The following is a 13,063-nucleotide window of genomic DNA, read 5'->3' as shown; positions in this document are numbered from 1 at the left end:
CTCTTCGTCTGTAAAGGTTTGCTACCTGAGATTTTTGAAATAGGATCTATGTAGAACAGGCTAGCCTTGAATTTACTGCCTACTTCTGCCTCCTGAGTCCTGGAATTAACAGTTTGTTGCATCACACGCAGTTTATTCTTTGCATTTAAGATACATGGGATCGGGGTTGGGGATTTAGCTCAGTGGTAGAGCACTTGCCTAGCAAGCTCAAGGCCCTGGGTTCGGTCCCCAGCTCCGGAAAAAAAAAAAAGAAAAAGAAAAAAAAGAAGATACATGGGATCAAATATGACCATTGCAATGGGTTTCTGTAATATTGTACAGTATTTCATGTTGCAGCAGATTTCGGTGCTTTATTCCTTTTTTGGTTGAGTTAAATTGCAACGCATGGATATTATACGTTTTATTTATTAAAACTGTCATTGGAAGGGCTGGGACGCAGCTCAACTGATTGAATATTGGGCTCAAGTGCATGAAGTCCTGGGATCAATAATCCCAGCACTTGCAAGGGAGAGCAAAAGGATCAGAAGTTTAAGGTCACACAGCTTCAGAGAGTGTTTTGAAGCAAGCCTAGGGTACATAAATCCCTGTCTCCAAAACAAGCAGGACTGGAGAGATGGCTCAGAGGCTAAAGAGCACTGGCTACCTTCTAGAGGACCCAGGTTCAGTTCCTAGCAACCACATAGCAGTTCTTTTTTTTTTTTTTTTTTTTTTTTTTTTTTTTTTTTTTTTGGTTCTTTTCTTCGGAGCTGGGGAGAAGTGGGGGCTGCTTCTGGAAAAAAATAAAAATGCCCAGAGCATCATGGGAAATATGCCCAGGCTTTGACAAGTATCTGAAAAAAGAAAGAGGTGCAGAAAGTGAGGACATGACAGCTCCAAAAAGATGGTTGAGAAGAAAGAAGGCTTTCCTTGTAGATTTGAAGAAGAGTAGAGCTGAGGGCACCTCGAAGAGTCCAGAGCAGGGAGAGAAAGTAGTAAACATGACCAACAGACTGACGAGAGCCATAAGAAGAGGGTGGTACCAGGTGGGGTGCTGGCTACTTTTATAGAACATTTCCTTAATTAGTGATTGTTGGGGAATGGCCCAGTCCATAGAGTGTGAGTGTGTGTGTGTGTGTGTGTGTGTGTGTGTGTGTGTGTGTGTGTGGTCACCCCTGGTTTACTGGTTATGAGTTCTATAAAAAAGCAAGCTGAGCAAACTGTGGGGAGTGAGCCAGTAAGAAGCACCCTTCCATGGCTTCTGTATCAGCTCCTGCCTCTGGGTTCCTTCCGGGCTTGCATTCTTTTCCTGACTTCTTTTGCAGATGACCAAGTTGCTTTGGTCATGGTGTTTTATCACAGCAATAATAACCCTAAGACACAGGGGAAGAACAAAAGCGGACAGACAAAAGAATATGGGCAAAGGAGACCAAGGCACAGGGGAAATGGTAGGGCCTGTAGGAATGAGAAGTTTAGGATAGGGTTCAGGGTGAGAGGGGCCTGGATGTCAGCACGTACTCAGTTACAGATACCTTGAGACCCTGAGAGGGCCTGAAGGCCAGTCTGTGCTTTGGTATTCTAATAAGCCCCACAGTAAGCTGTTTGTCCTGAGTTCCTTTTAGACTTACAGAAAGAAGTCCCTGATTTAAATTTGAACTGATCCAGTTTGAACTAAACTGGCCAGGAGAAGCAGCCACCACCCTCTATTGTTCTTTCCTTCCTGTTTTGAGGGTGAGGGGCATTCTTTAGTCCCTCCCTGTGCTAACCTGTTGGCAGGGCCTAGTTGGCAAAGGTTTTCCAAGATGGCTACCCCATTTCACATTCCTCTTAGCAGCACAAGAGGGTTCCAATTTCCATAACCTTTCCAACACAATGCCATCTGAATTTATCATCTCCATCTTAGCAAGTGTGAAACAGCACCTCATTGCTCCTTTCATTTGCATTTACCTAATGGCTAACAGCATTCATCCAGCAAAGTTTTGTATGGTTTTGTCACTGGGAGATACAGTGCCTTTTCATAGGCTTAGTCTCTTAGAGTAAAGAATTTAAAAATGGAGTCAGAATGAAACTCGAAAGCAATTGTCAATTCCCCAAACTCCAAAAGGCAGTCTAAATCAGAAATAAGCTCAAATTGGACCGTAAGAAGGTCTCTGGCAACTAGATAAAATCCAGCATTCCTCAGGAACTTTTGAAGCCATTTCTGTCTGCCAAAGGAGTCACCAAAGGAGTCATTTCCCTTACTTCTGACAATAGGACATCTGGCTCTCCAATTAGCATATACCAGTGTCAGCTATCAGTACATCAAGGTCCACGCTACTCTTCAGGCTCCCTTACTTAGACATTTCTCCGCTTCTTGACTCTTCCTCCCCACAGCTACTCTCCCTACTACTTTGCTAGTCTCATGCTTTCTCTAGACTTCTGCTCCTGGAGTTATCACCATGTTTTCTCTGTTCTCTATGCTCTGCTATTCTCCCTTCTACCGAAGATAGCCCTGACCCTGTCTAGTTGCTGGTCTTGTTCAGTCTACTTTCTCTGCTCTGAACTCCTGAAGGGAAAATTATACAGATTTGGGGTTTAAAAATATGGAGTTGGAAGAGTGTGTTTCAGGGTTCACAGACTCAGGACTAAACACTGTGAAAAGCAAGTCCAGGCAGCCCCGCCCTGCTGCTAGAACTAACAGACCATAAAAGGAAAGGAATGCAGAACAGACCAGGAGTACTGGATCTGACTCACAGGCCACCTGGCAGGAAGAGATAAGCCCCCAGCCCCCGACATCCAGGACGCCTCAAACCTGCCAATGTGTGTAGCTATACCTTATTACCTCATCATGTGAAATAGCCAATCATATGTGAACATGTCTATGTGCCTCGTCTGAATCCACCAATCCCCGTAACTATGCATCTGCTTCTGTACGCCCGCTCCTGCTTCCCCAAACCCTATAAAAGCCCCATGCTGGAGCTGCTGGGCACGCAAGTCCTCCGAAGAGACTGTGTGCCTGCAGGTACCTGTGTTTTCCAATAAACCCTCTTGCTGATTGCATCCGGGTGGACTCGGCTCGGTCATTGGGCGCTTGGGACTCCTCCTGAGGGAAAGGTCCTCTCCGGAGGTCTTTCATTATGGGGGCTCGTCCGGGATTCGGAGATCCTCCGCCCAGAGATCACCGACCACTCACCGGGAGGTAAGCCGGCCGGCGTTTGTCTTGTCTGTTGTGTCTTGACCTGTGAATGATCGATCAATAGGCTCAGATCTGGGGACTATCTGGGAGAGCCAGAGAAGGAGCTGACAAGCTCGGACTTCTCCCCCGCAGCCCTGGAAGACGTTCCAAGGGTGGTTGGAGGAGAGGGAGATCCGGATCCGTGGCACCTCCGTCCGTTTTCGGAGGGATCCGTACCCTTGATGACTCCGTCGGAATTTTATTGGAGTAGAGGATCCAAGACCCTCGCTGACTCCGTCTGACTTTTTGGTTTCAGTTTGGTACCGAAGCCGCACGGCGCGTCTGTCTGTTACTTGTTTGACTGTTGGAATTGTTTGTCTTCTTTGTGACCTGACTGTGGTTTTCTGGACGTGTTGGTGTCTGTTGTTTGGTTCTGTTTCTGTGTTTGGTATCCCAGAAGTAACTAAGGTTAAGCTGCAGTTTGGGCCAGGTACTGAAAATACCAGGCATCTGTGGAAATTGGTTATAGGATGCTTTGTTTTGGTCTTGTTTCTCTGGTTTGTTTTCTGTGATATTGTCGAGTGTCTTTTTACTTTTGTTTCGTGTTTGAATTTGGACTGACAACTGTGTTTAAAATCTTGGACCGTGTTTGAAATCATGAAACTGTTTGCTTTGTTCGTCGAAGAGTTTTACTTGGTCCCCTTAACACTTAGTGAGTAAGAAACTTAATTTTGTGGACCCCGATCTAGTGGCGGTGTGTTGGTTGATAGCCAAAGTCAATTTTTAAAACATAGTGTTTTATCTGTGCTTGTGCTCGCAGCCAGCTGTGATGAACTGGGAAAGATAAGGAAAACAAGAACAAGAAAGGAATTTCTGACATTTGCTCACAGAAGGAGAGTGCTCATTAAGAGAAGTTCTTTAAGGAAGCCTGCCTTATCTGCTGGCCTTATTCCAAGGGAGGAGTCAGTCTCCAGCATTAAATTACTTTTCTCGTTGGTCATCATTAACATGGAGAGTGCCTTTGATCCTATTCCCACAGCAGCCAGTTCCTGCCCCTGTGGTCAAAATGCCCCAGGTTGGGGGACAAAAAGAGCCCCTAAAATAGTTTCAAAGAATCTTCAACAAACTGTGAAAAACTTTGTTTTGCCAGTCAAGATTTAGAATTCAGGCTTTGGCGGTGGCCAAGGTCAGGATTAATGTTTTCTTTTCCATGGGCCTTTAAACCCAGTGAGACAGTTTGGTAAAGGGCTACTACTAAGGTCCTGATACCCCCGAGTGAACTGGTTACGATTCTTTTGTCAGCCACCTGGCATCTAGCACCCAGGTTCTAACCATCTCTCCATCCTTTTGTTAGCCTAGTGTCATTTGGAGGCTGGTTCTCTTGAGAGGCAAAGCCACAGAGCTGACACTGAAGAGAGAGATACTCCTTGAGGGAAAATCTAAGTCTAGAGAGATAGTCGATAACAGATCTGCTGCCTCTCTGCTTGCCTTTCTGTTTCATAGACAAAGCTTGTGCTTATTTGTACAATGGCCTTTTTGTCCCAAGAGAACCTCCTGGTTTAGCTGTGTGACTAAATGCTGTTTGCCCTCTTCAGTAGACCTCTATTCTCAAGATTCTCTTGTTTTCTCACCATCCCATTTGAGATGCTTGTTAGTAACTGTTACAGGTCTTCTTTACCACTGAGGAAAGACGGAATCCTACTGGAGGCCAGAAAGAATGTTCCAGACATGGATGGAAGGCCCTCACTTCTGCCTGTTGGATTCAATACGCCTAAAGGTAGGGAGTGCCAGGTCTGCCGCGCAGCTCCAGGGGTGGGTCTCTGAGGGGCTGGAAAATGCCCCACCAATCTGGCTAAGATAAGGAAAGGATATGAAGAGAAAGTTACAGAAATTTAAAGGGTTAAGCTAAGTTGCTGAGAGTTAGTATAAGTTACAGAGAAAGTAAGGTTAAAAGAGAAAAGAGGTAAAAAGAGCAGGAAGCTAGGAAAGAAGAAGTTAGAGAGCTAAAGAGAGATAAAAGACGAGAGAGGAACATATACTGGCCACAGTAGTTAGGGAACCTAGGAAGATAGTACCTGGCAACAGAAGAGAATTCCTGGCTAAAGATCAGTGTGCCTAATGCAAAGAAAAGGACACTGGGTCAGGGACTGCCCAAGAAAGAACAAGAGGGGCCACTGGAGAGCTTCTTGGTCCTAGAGTGCTGGCTATGTACAGAGATAGAAGGGAAGTGTGGATACAGGGACCCAATGCTCTGTGCTCCTATGCCCCCACAGTGGGCCAATATCCAAAGACCTTGAGTGCAAGGGGCTACTGGCAACAAACAATACTTATGGACTGCCCGAAGAACAGTGGACCTTGGCGTGGGCCGGGTAACCCACTAGTTCATAGTCATCCCTGACTGCCCCTATCCCTTGCTCATGAGAAAATTGCTCTCCAAAATGGCTTGCGTGGGCTGAAATGGCTGGGTGAGGCCATGTGTATGCATATCTGCAGACTGTGAATGTGGAGCTTAATGCACCAGTACCTGATGCTGGGAGATGTGTGGCTTAGTGCATTTCTGCCTGGAACACATCACTCCTGCCAGCCGGGCACTAACAATTATCACCCAATCCAGGACTTAAACTGTGATAGAGTGGCTGATGTCTTGCCTTTGAATAGAGTGTCCCAAAAGATGGGACCACTGGTCAGCTGCCATGGACTAGATTCTCCACCTGTTGAGGGCAATCTGGTCACCTTGCTGCCCAATCCTGACCTGGAGCCACTGTAACATGAGTGTCAAGCACTGGCAGAAGCCCATGGGTGGAGGAAACAGACGGGAACAGTTCTCTTCATGAATGAAGCACATCAGCACTGCAGATGCCTTTACCATCTCTTGGATGCCCTGGTGAAGCCAACAACTGCAAGAGATGGCCTCGATAGTCATCAAGAAGATACTGGAAGAAATCTTCCCCCAGTCTGGAATGCCCAAGGTAATCTGGTCAGACAACGGCCCTACTTTCGTTGCCAAGGTAAGCCAGGGTGTGGCCAAGTATTTAGAGGTTGATTGGAAATTACATTGTATCTACAGACCTCAAAGTTCAGGACAGGTAGAGTAAATAAATAAAACTCTAAAAGAGACCCTGACCAAATTAAATTGACCATGGAGACTGGCGCAGACTGGGTGACACTCCTTCCCTCTTGCTCTCTTCAGAGCAAGAAATACTCCTTCCAGATTCAGCCTTACCCACTTTGAGATCTTATATGGGGCCTCAGCTCCTCCCTGACTGTATTAGATGATGTTATTGAACCAACATGTCATAGTAATAATGATTTGTATGCCAGGCTAAAAGACCTACAGGTGATACAGAAAGAAATCTGCTCACAGCTGACAGCAGCCTATGCCCCGGGGACCCCCAAGACATCTCATAAGTTCCAGGTCAGAGATTGCAGCTACATACAATGACACGGAGCCCAGACACTGGGGCCTTGCTGGAAAGGACCATACCTGGTGCTGCTGACCACCCTGACAGCCATCAAGTCTCAGCCCTCACCAGCCGCGTACTAGCTGTTGGGGCTGAGAGCTGGGACCTAGAGGGACACTCAGATCTTCAAAAAGCTCCCTAGACTTGCACATCAGATAAGTGGATACATCAGAGACTGACTGGGAGGTTGCTATAATGCTCACTTGAGAAGTGTGCTTTAGAAACAAGAATTTCATGTTTGCCCTGGGTTCCATCGAGATAGGTGTGGGAATAGGCTTGATCCCTATTGCAAATGATGTAACATTGCATATGTTAGTACTCCTAACAGTTCTTGGGACTGTGCCTCAGGGATCACAACCTGTATAAGTTTAGAAGTTCTAAAAGACAGTCATGACCTTGGTGTATAGGTTCAGATAGTGTCCAGATTGGAATCCTGATGCTAAAGACTTAGTAAGTCACAAAAAAGGAGTTGAGAATTACTTAGGGCTAAGGCTGTCTAGGTGCTGTTGCAATGCAAGGCTTATAGAGAATTCAGAACTGCCATTGACTCAGATATAAAAAGAGTGAGAGACTTTTTAGCTGACCTCCAATAATACCTAACCTCCCTCTCAGAGGTAGTCCTTCAAAATAGGAAAAGATTAGACCTGATATTCCTTAAAGAAGGAGTCTGTGTGCTACACTGAAAGAAGAATGTTGCTTCTATGCAGACCATTCAGGAGTAATTAAAGACTCCATGAATAAACTTAAAGAAAGGTTAGACAAAAGGCAGACAGAGAAGCGCATCAGGGATGGTTCGAGAGCTGGTTTAGTAGATCTCCTTGGATGACTACTCTGATATCTTCCCTTATGGGACCCTTCTTAGTTTTGCTTCTGCTTCTGATTATAGGTCCATGTGTGTTAAAGAAACTAGTTAATAGGTTTGACTCCTACAAAAAGATAGAGACGCTCAACAAGGTTGGTTTGAGTCTTGGTTCACTCAGTCTCCCTGGATGACTACCCTACTCTCTGCTATATGGCTGAGCCATTACTAATAATTTTCTTGGTTTTAGTTTTTGGACCCTGCGTGACAAACAGGTTAATTGCTTTTGTTAAAAATCGAGTGAGTGCTGTGCGGTTGATGGTTCTGAGACTACAGTACCAGTCAGTTAGGACAACTGGTGAGACCAAATACGAGACTTGATATCAAAATTCTAAGATTAGAATTACTTAATAGAAGAAGAGGGGAATGAAGGGAAAATTATACAGATTTGGGGTTTAAAAATATGGAGTTGGAAGAGTGTGTTTCAGGGTTCACAGACTCAGGACTAAACACTGTGAAAAGCAAGTCCAGGCAGCCCCGCCCTGCTGCTAGAACTAACAGACCATAAAAGGAAAGGAATGCAGAACAGACCAGGAGTACTAGATCTGACTCACAGGCCACCTGGCAGGAAGAGATAAGCCCCCAGCCCCCGACATCCAGGACGCCTCAAACCTGCCAATGTGTGTAGCTATACCTTATTACCTCATCATGTGAAATAGCCAATCATATGTGAACATGTCTATGTGCCTCGTCTGAATCCACCAATCCCCGTAACTATGCATCTGCTTCTGTACGCCCGCTCCTGCTTCCCCAAACCCTATAAAAGCCCCATGCTGGAGCTGCTGGGCGCGCAAGTCCTCCGAAGAGACTGTGTGCCTGCAGGTACCTGTGTTTTCCAATAAACCCTCTTGCTGATTGCATCCGGGTGGACTCGGCTCAGTCATTGGGCGCTTGGGACTCCTCCTGAGGGAAAGGTCCTCTCCGGGGGTCTTTCACTCCTTCAGCTGCTTCTGGCTGAAGGGAAGCTGCAGACCAAACCTGGACTTCTGCTGACTGTGAAAACTGGAATGCAGATCATGCAGAAAAGCTCACATACCTTAGGTGGCAAAAAGTTTCTTCATTAGAAAAGAAAACCAGGAGGGGGTTGGGGATTTAGCTCAGTGGTAGAGCGCTTGCCTAGCAAGCACAAGGCCCTGGGTTTGGTCCCCAGCTCCAGGGGAAAAAAAAAGAAAGAAAAGAAAGAAAACCAGGGGGTTGGAGAGATGACTCAGTGGTTGGGAGCATTGACTGCTCTTCTAGAGGTCCTGAGTTCAAATCCCAGAAACCACAAGGTGGCTCACAACCCTCTGTAATGGGAATCTGATGCCCTCTTCTGGCGTGTCTGAAGACAATGACGGTGTACTTATATATAATAAATAAATAAATCTTTTTAAAAAAGAGAAAAGATCTTTCAAGGGGATATTCCCATTCTGTTTCGTTGTTGATTTTCTTGTTTGAGACAGGGTTTCCCTACACAAATAGGATATGCTGGAGATCTTGTTTCTTAAAAGCAGGGCATGAACCAGGCATGGTGGAACATACCTTTAATCTCAGGGTCTGTAAGACTTGGTCCAGATCTCTCAACAGAGGGAGCTCTCACTCCAGATATACTTTTCAAGTAGAATTCTTTAATATTATCTGAAGGTACAGTAATATTTGTTTCAGAAATAGGGACCAGAGAAGTGGACAAAAGTGGGTGAGGGCAGGGTCAGAATGAGAAATGTCGGATGTCCTGGGCCCTGTCAATGTTTGCCCCCTGCTGAGCCTTGCTGATGCATGTGGAAGCCTTTTGTTCCTAACAAAGGAGCATCCTGACCTTTCCGTTTGACGCCTGGGCGGTAACATCCTTGAATCAATTCCTGTTTTTTGTTCCTGAGGGCATAAACCCGTTTTCCACTACTTCCTGGAATTTTCCACCTGGTGGACTTTGGGTATATATTCTGTGAACCTCAGTAAAGCTTTGACATTCTTGTAACATGAATGACCCGAGTATGTGTTTTTTCTTACACCTCACAGGCCTACACCTGGTTCTCGGTACTGTGGCAGCATGGGCGCCATCAGAGAAAAGCAGGGGAAAGTGTCACTTCAAGGTTCCTATTGGGAAGCTGCACCTTGAGAAGCTGCCGAGAAGATTGATGATGAACATCACTGGAAACTCCACATGTTCACCAGATGGGTTTAGTCAGTTGCTGTCCCTTCCTAGGAAGAGGCAGCAAAGACATCTTCTGGCCATATGGCCTTATGGTAAAGAGGGTTGTGAAGCCTGGCAGTAGGACCAGATGATACCAGAACGAGGTGGGAAGAGCCCCACTTCCAGGATAGCTTTAGTCCCTATAGTTCTTTGATCTAGCCTTTATCCTTAACTTGGAAGGAGGGACAAAAAAAAAAACAAAAAAACAAAAAAAAAAAAACCAAAAAACAAAAAAAAAACCCCACAAAACAAATAAACCCAACCTCATGACCTCATATTTGTGGCTATTGGAACCAACCACTGTGTTGTGATCACGGTGTGGAATTCAGAGTCAGCAGTTCTGAGTACTGGCACAAGGCAAGAAGGTCATGGAATGTTATCTGGCTCTTGATTTTCTAACTCTTATATTGTGGAGAGTTCTTGGGGCCACATCTAGAAATTTGGCAAGAATTTGACATTGGGCAAGGACAGGAAAGTAGGCTCAAGATGAGTACAGCTGAGGACTGTGTTCATTGTATCTTGATGGGTCTTGTTAGGACTCTGAATACAGTAATCGTGGGACCTTTGTTTATGCTTTGTTTGTTTGTAAACTACTTTGTTTATGCCATAGGACTGACCACATTCTTTGTATGTACCTAGAATGATAGAAAAGCAGACTGGGAAAAAAATAAACTCACTTCAGTCTCAGCATTGGCTGGAGTCATGTTATCGTTGCATTTTTTGTTTTTTTTTGTTTTTTTCTTTTTTTTTTCTCTTTTGGAGCTGGGGACTGAACACTTGCTAGGCAAGCGTTCTACCACTGAGCTAAATCCCCAACCCTGGAGTCATGTTATAATGTCTAATTAACTTTTTATTTTCAATCCCCACTCCCTCCCTTGAAATCCTGTAGACTGAGTGAGCTGGCTTGGTCATTTTATCAAAGAAAAGACCAACAGGTGAATGAGACTAGATACCCATGAGCCCTCTAAGTTTGCCTGTGAGCTTTCTCAATTATAATGGTCTCAAACAAGACAACCACATTCCACTCAACTGTGGTGGTGGCACACACCTTTATCTCAGCACTCAGGAGGCAGGGGCAGGCAGATCTTTGGATTTGAGGCCAGCCTGGCCTACAGAGTGAGTTCTGGAATAGCCAGGGGTACACTGAGAAACCCTGTCTCAAACCAAAATGACAAAATCAAACCAAAACAAATAAGACAGCTGTATTACCTACTGCAAGTGTCAGGGAATATCAGTGAAGAGGGACAGAGGAATGTAAGGGCAAGTCAGAACAGGAACTCAAGCAGTGCAGGATTCTAGAGGCATGAGCTGAGGCCATGGAGGAGTTCTGTTTACTGACTTTCTCAAGGCTTGCTCATCTTGTGTTCTTATAGATTTCAGGACCACCATCTCAAGGGCCCTCCACCATGCATCACCTTTTAAGAAAGTATCTCATAAGCTTGTCTGTTTAAAGCCCAGATAGTCTGGAGGCTGGATATTTTCTTAGTTGAGGTTCCCTCCCCTCAGATGACTAAAGTTTATGTACACTTGGCCAAAAAAGAAAAAAAAAGTCAGTGTGGTTGTGAACTATCATGTTTTACGCATGACCTGAACTTTCGGCTGGTGTGATTATTAGCAGAAGGCCTGCCACAAGATGGGACCCTTGACCATTCTAGTATGGTTGGAGTTGAGTATGGGAACTAGTTAGGAAAAAAAATTAGATCAGTGAGAGGGGGTGAGGGAGATGGGAATTAAGGACCCTAGGGGCTTTCACCAGCCTTACACCCACCTGCCTCAGGTCAAGCTAGGCCAGGTTCCAGCTTCCTGCCTTAGGTGGAGGCTAGGCCAGGTTCCATTCTCCACCCCCAGGAGCATTCTTGAGTAGAAAATTCTCAGAATGTACTGACTGATGTTTGCTGGCCAATAGATTTAAAGGTTAATACTCCTAGCCATTAAGTTTGAAGTGTAACCTTGCTGATGCAACCTGTGCCCCTAAAAAGTATAAAAACTGCTTGTAATAGACATTTAGGGTCACCTTCCAGTCACTCGCCTTGAGGACTAATTGAAGTAGATCCCAACTCCAGCTTTGGACCAGCCTCCATCTTAAGAGAAAAACAAAAGCCTGAGAACCTGACCTGCAGCTGAGTACCAGGGAGGACCCCATGGCTTGTTCTTGGCCCGCCCCCCAGAGTTACTCCCTAACAACAGTTAATCAAAGATTAGTCTGATTGTTTCAGGTTACATTCAGACCATTTGTGGTTGTTCATGGTTTTGCTTCAGAACACCCACCTGTGGGCTAACGGTAGTCATTCTTAGGTACTGGCCAGACTGGGTACCCCACCACCACCACTTACTCCCATTCCCTATCAAAGCTAGTCCTGCTGAGGGTACAAGGCTGCCTCACTTTCCGGTCCTGCTGTGTGAGGATTGGGTTGGAGGAGAGCCCAACCCTGAGCTTGTAATAAAGAGACCCTAATGTGATTATATCCTTGGTGGTCTTTTGGGGTTCAAGAACAATTCCTGGCACAACGGTAGAAGACACCCACACTTTCTTCTGACTTTCATGAGTGTCTGTATGCATGCTCTGCACGTATATACATTCAGGCACACACACATGCATAAAGACATACACATGTGTATGTCCCTTTTTTAAAAAGGTTATCTAAAACAATTCTCTGGCAAAGCACCGTTCAAGTAACTTTCTCATACACCTCTAAACATCAGGTAACTACTCTTAAGTTTATATTTTCTTCTGCTGTTGTTATACTTGAGGATACAAAATGGAAACACATTGGCTTGGCATTTCTCCTGAAGCCAGAAGGGCATCTACTTTATGCCAAAGAGTAGTAGAGTCTATGGGAAGAGAATTGTGTCGACAGGAAGCCAGCAAAGACAGGAAGCCAGCAAAGAGCCCAGGGTTGTGAAGGCAGGTTAGCAGAGTAGTAATGGCCATCTCTGTGAGAAACCAGAAAAAAGCCACCCAGAAGCCTGGTATTAGTTATAAGGAATTCTAACCAGCAGGTGGGAAACCTGACTCCAGGATTCTCCTCTCTTCTGAGCAATGTTTCTCTTACAGCTTGGATAACTAAATAGATAGATATTTGCATAATGATTCTATTTTCTAAATTGTCCTAAAATATCTTCACAGTTCTTTGTTCTCTTACCACAGACATCTCAGCTCCATGGCTATATAAAAATAGGAATAGCTTTGACAAGAATCGTGCCCAACTTATTGTAAGACATTGAGATTTTAGATTAGCAGGGACAGGGAGAAAATGTGGTTAAAATTGCATAATCATAGAAAAATCAGAAAATAGTCTAGTTCTACTAAGTTATAGGGATGTTGATTCTCTCTCTCTCTCTCTCTCTCTCTCTCTCTCTCTCTCTCTCTGTGTGTGTGTGTGTGTGTGTGTGTGTGTGTGTGTTTGTTTCATTCTCAAATCCAGAGAGCTCTTGGGCGGGTG

General features: G+C 45.1%; 1 long non-coding RNA gene across 1 annotated transcript; it reads left to right on the top strand.

Moving 5' to 3' along the window:
* The first annotated feature begins 2,943 nt into the window (after positions 1 to 2,943).
* LOC148005878 (uncharacterized) lies at positions 2,944 to 10,333 on the top strand. The gene is made up of 3 exons (XR_015620283.1): positions 2,944 to 2,977; positions 4,798 to 4,907; positions 9,446 to 10,333. It is a non-coding gene; the product is annotated as an uncharacterized LOC148005878 (long non-coding RNA).
* The last annotated feature ends 2,730 nt before the right edge of the window (positions 10,334 to 13,063 follow it).

Source organism: Rattus norvegicus, chromosome 5, assembly GCF_021556685.1.
Source record: "Rattus norvegicus strain SHRSP/BbbUtx chromosome 5, alternate assembly SHRSP_T2T, whole genome shotgun sequence".
NCBI classification, from domain to species: Eukaryota; Metazoa; Chordata; class Mammalia; order Rodentia; family Muridae; genus Rattus; species Rattus norvegicus.
Note: the sequence above shows the minus strand (reverse complement) of the source record. Positions and strands in the feature narration are given on the sequence as shown.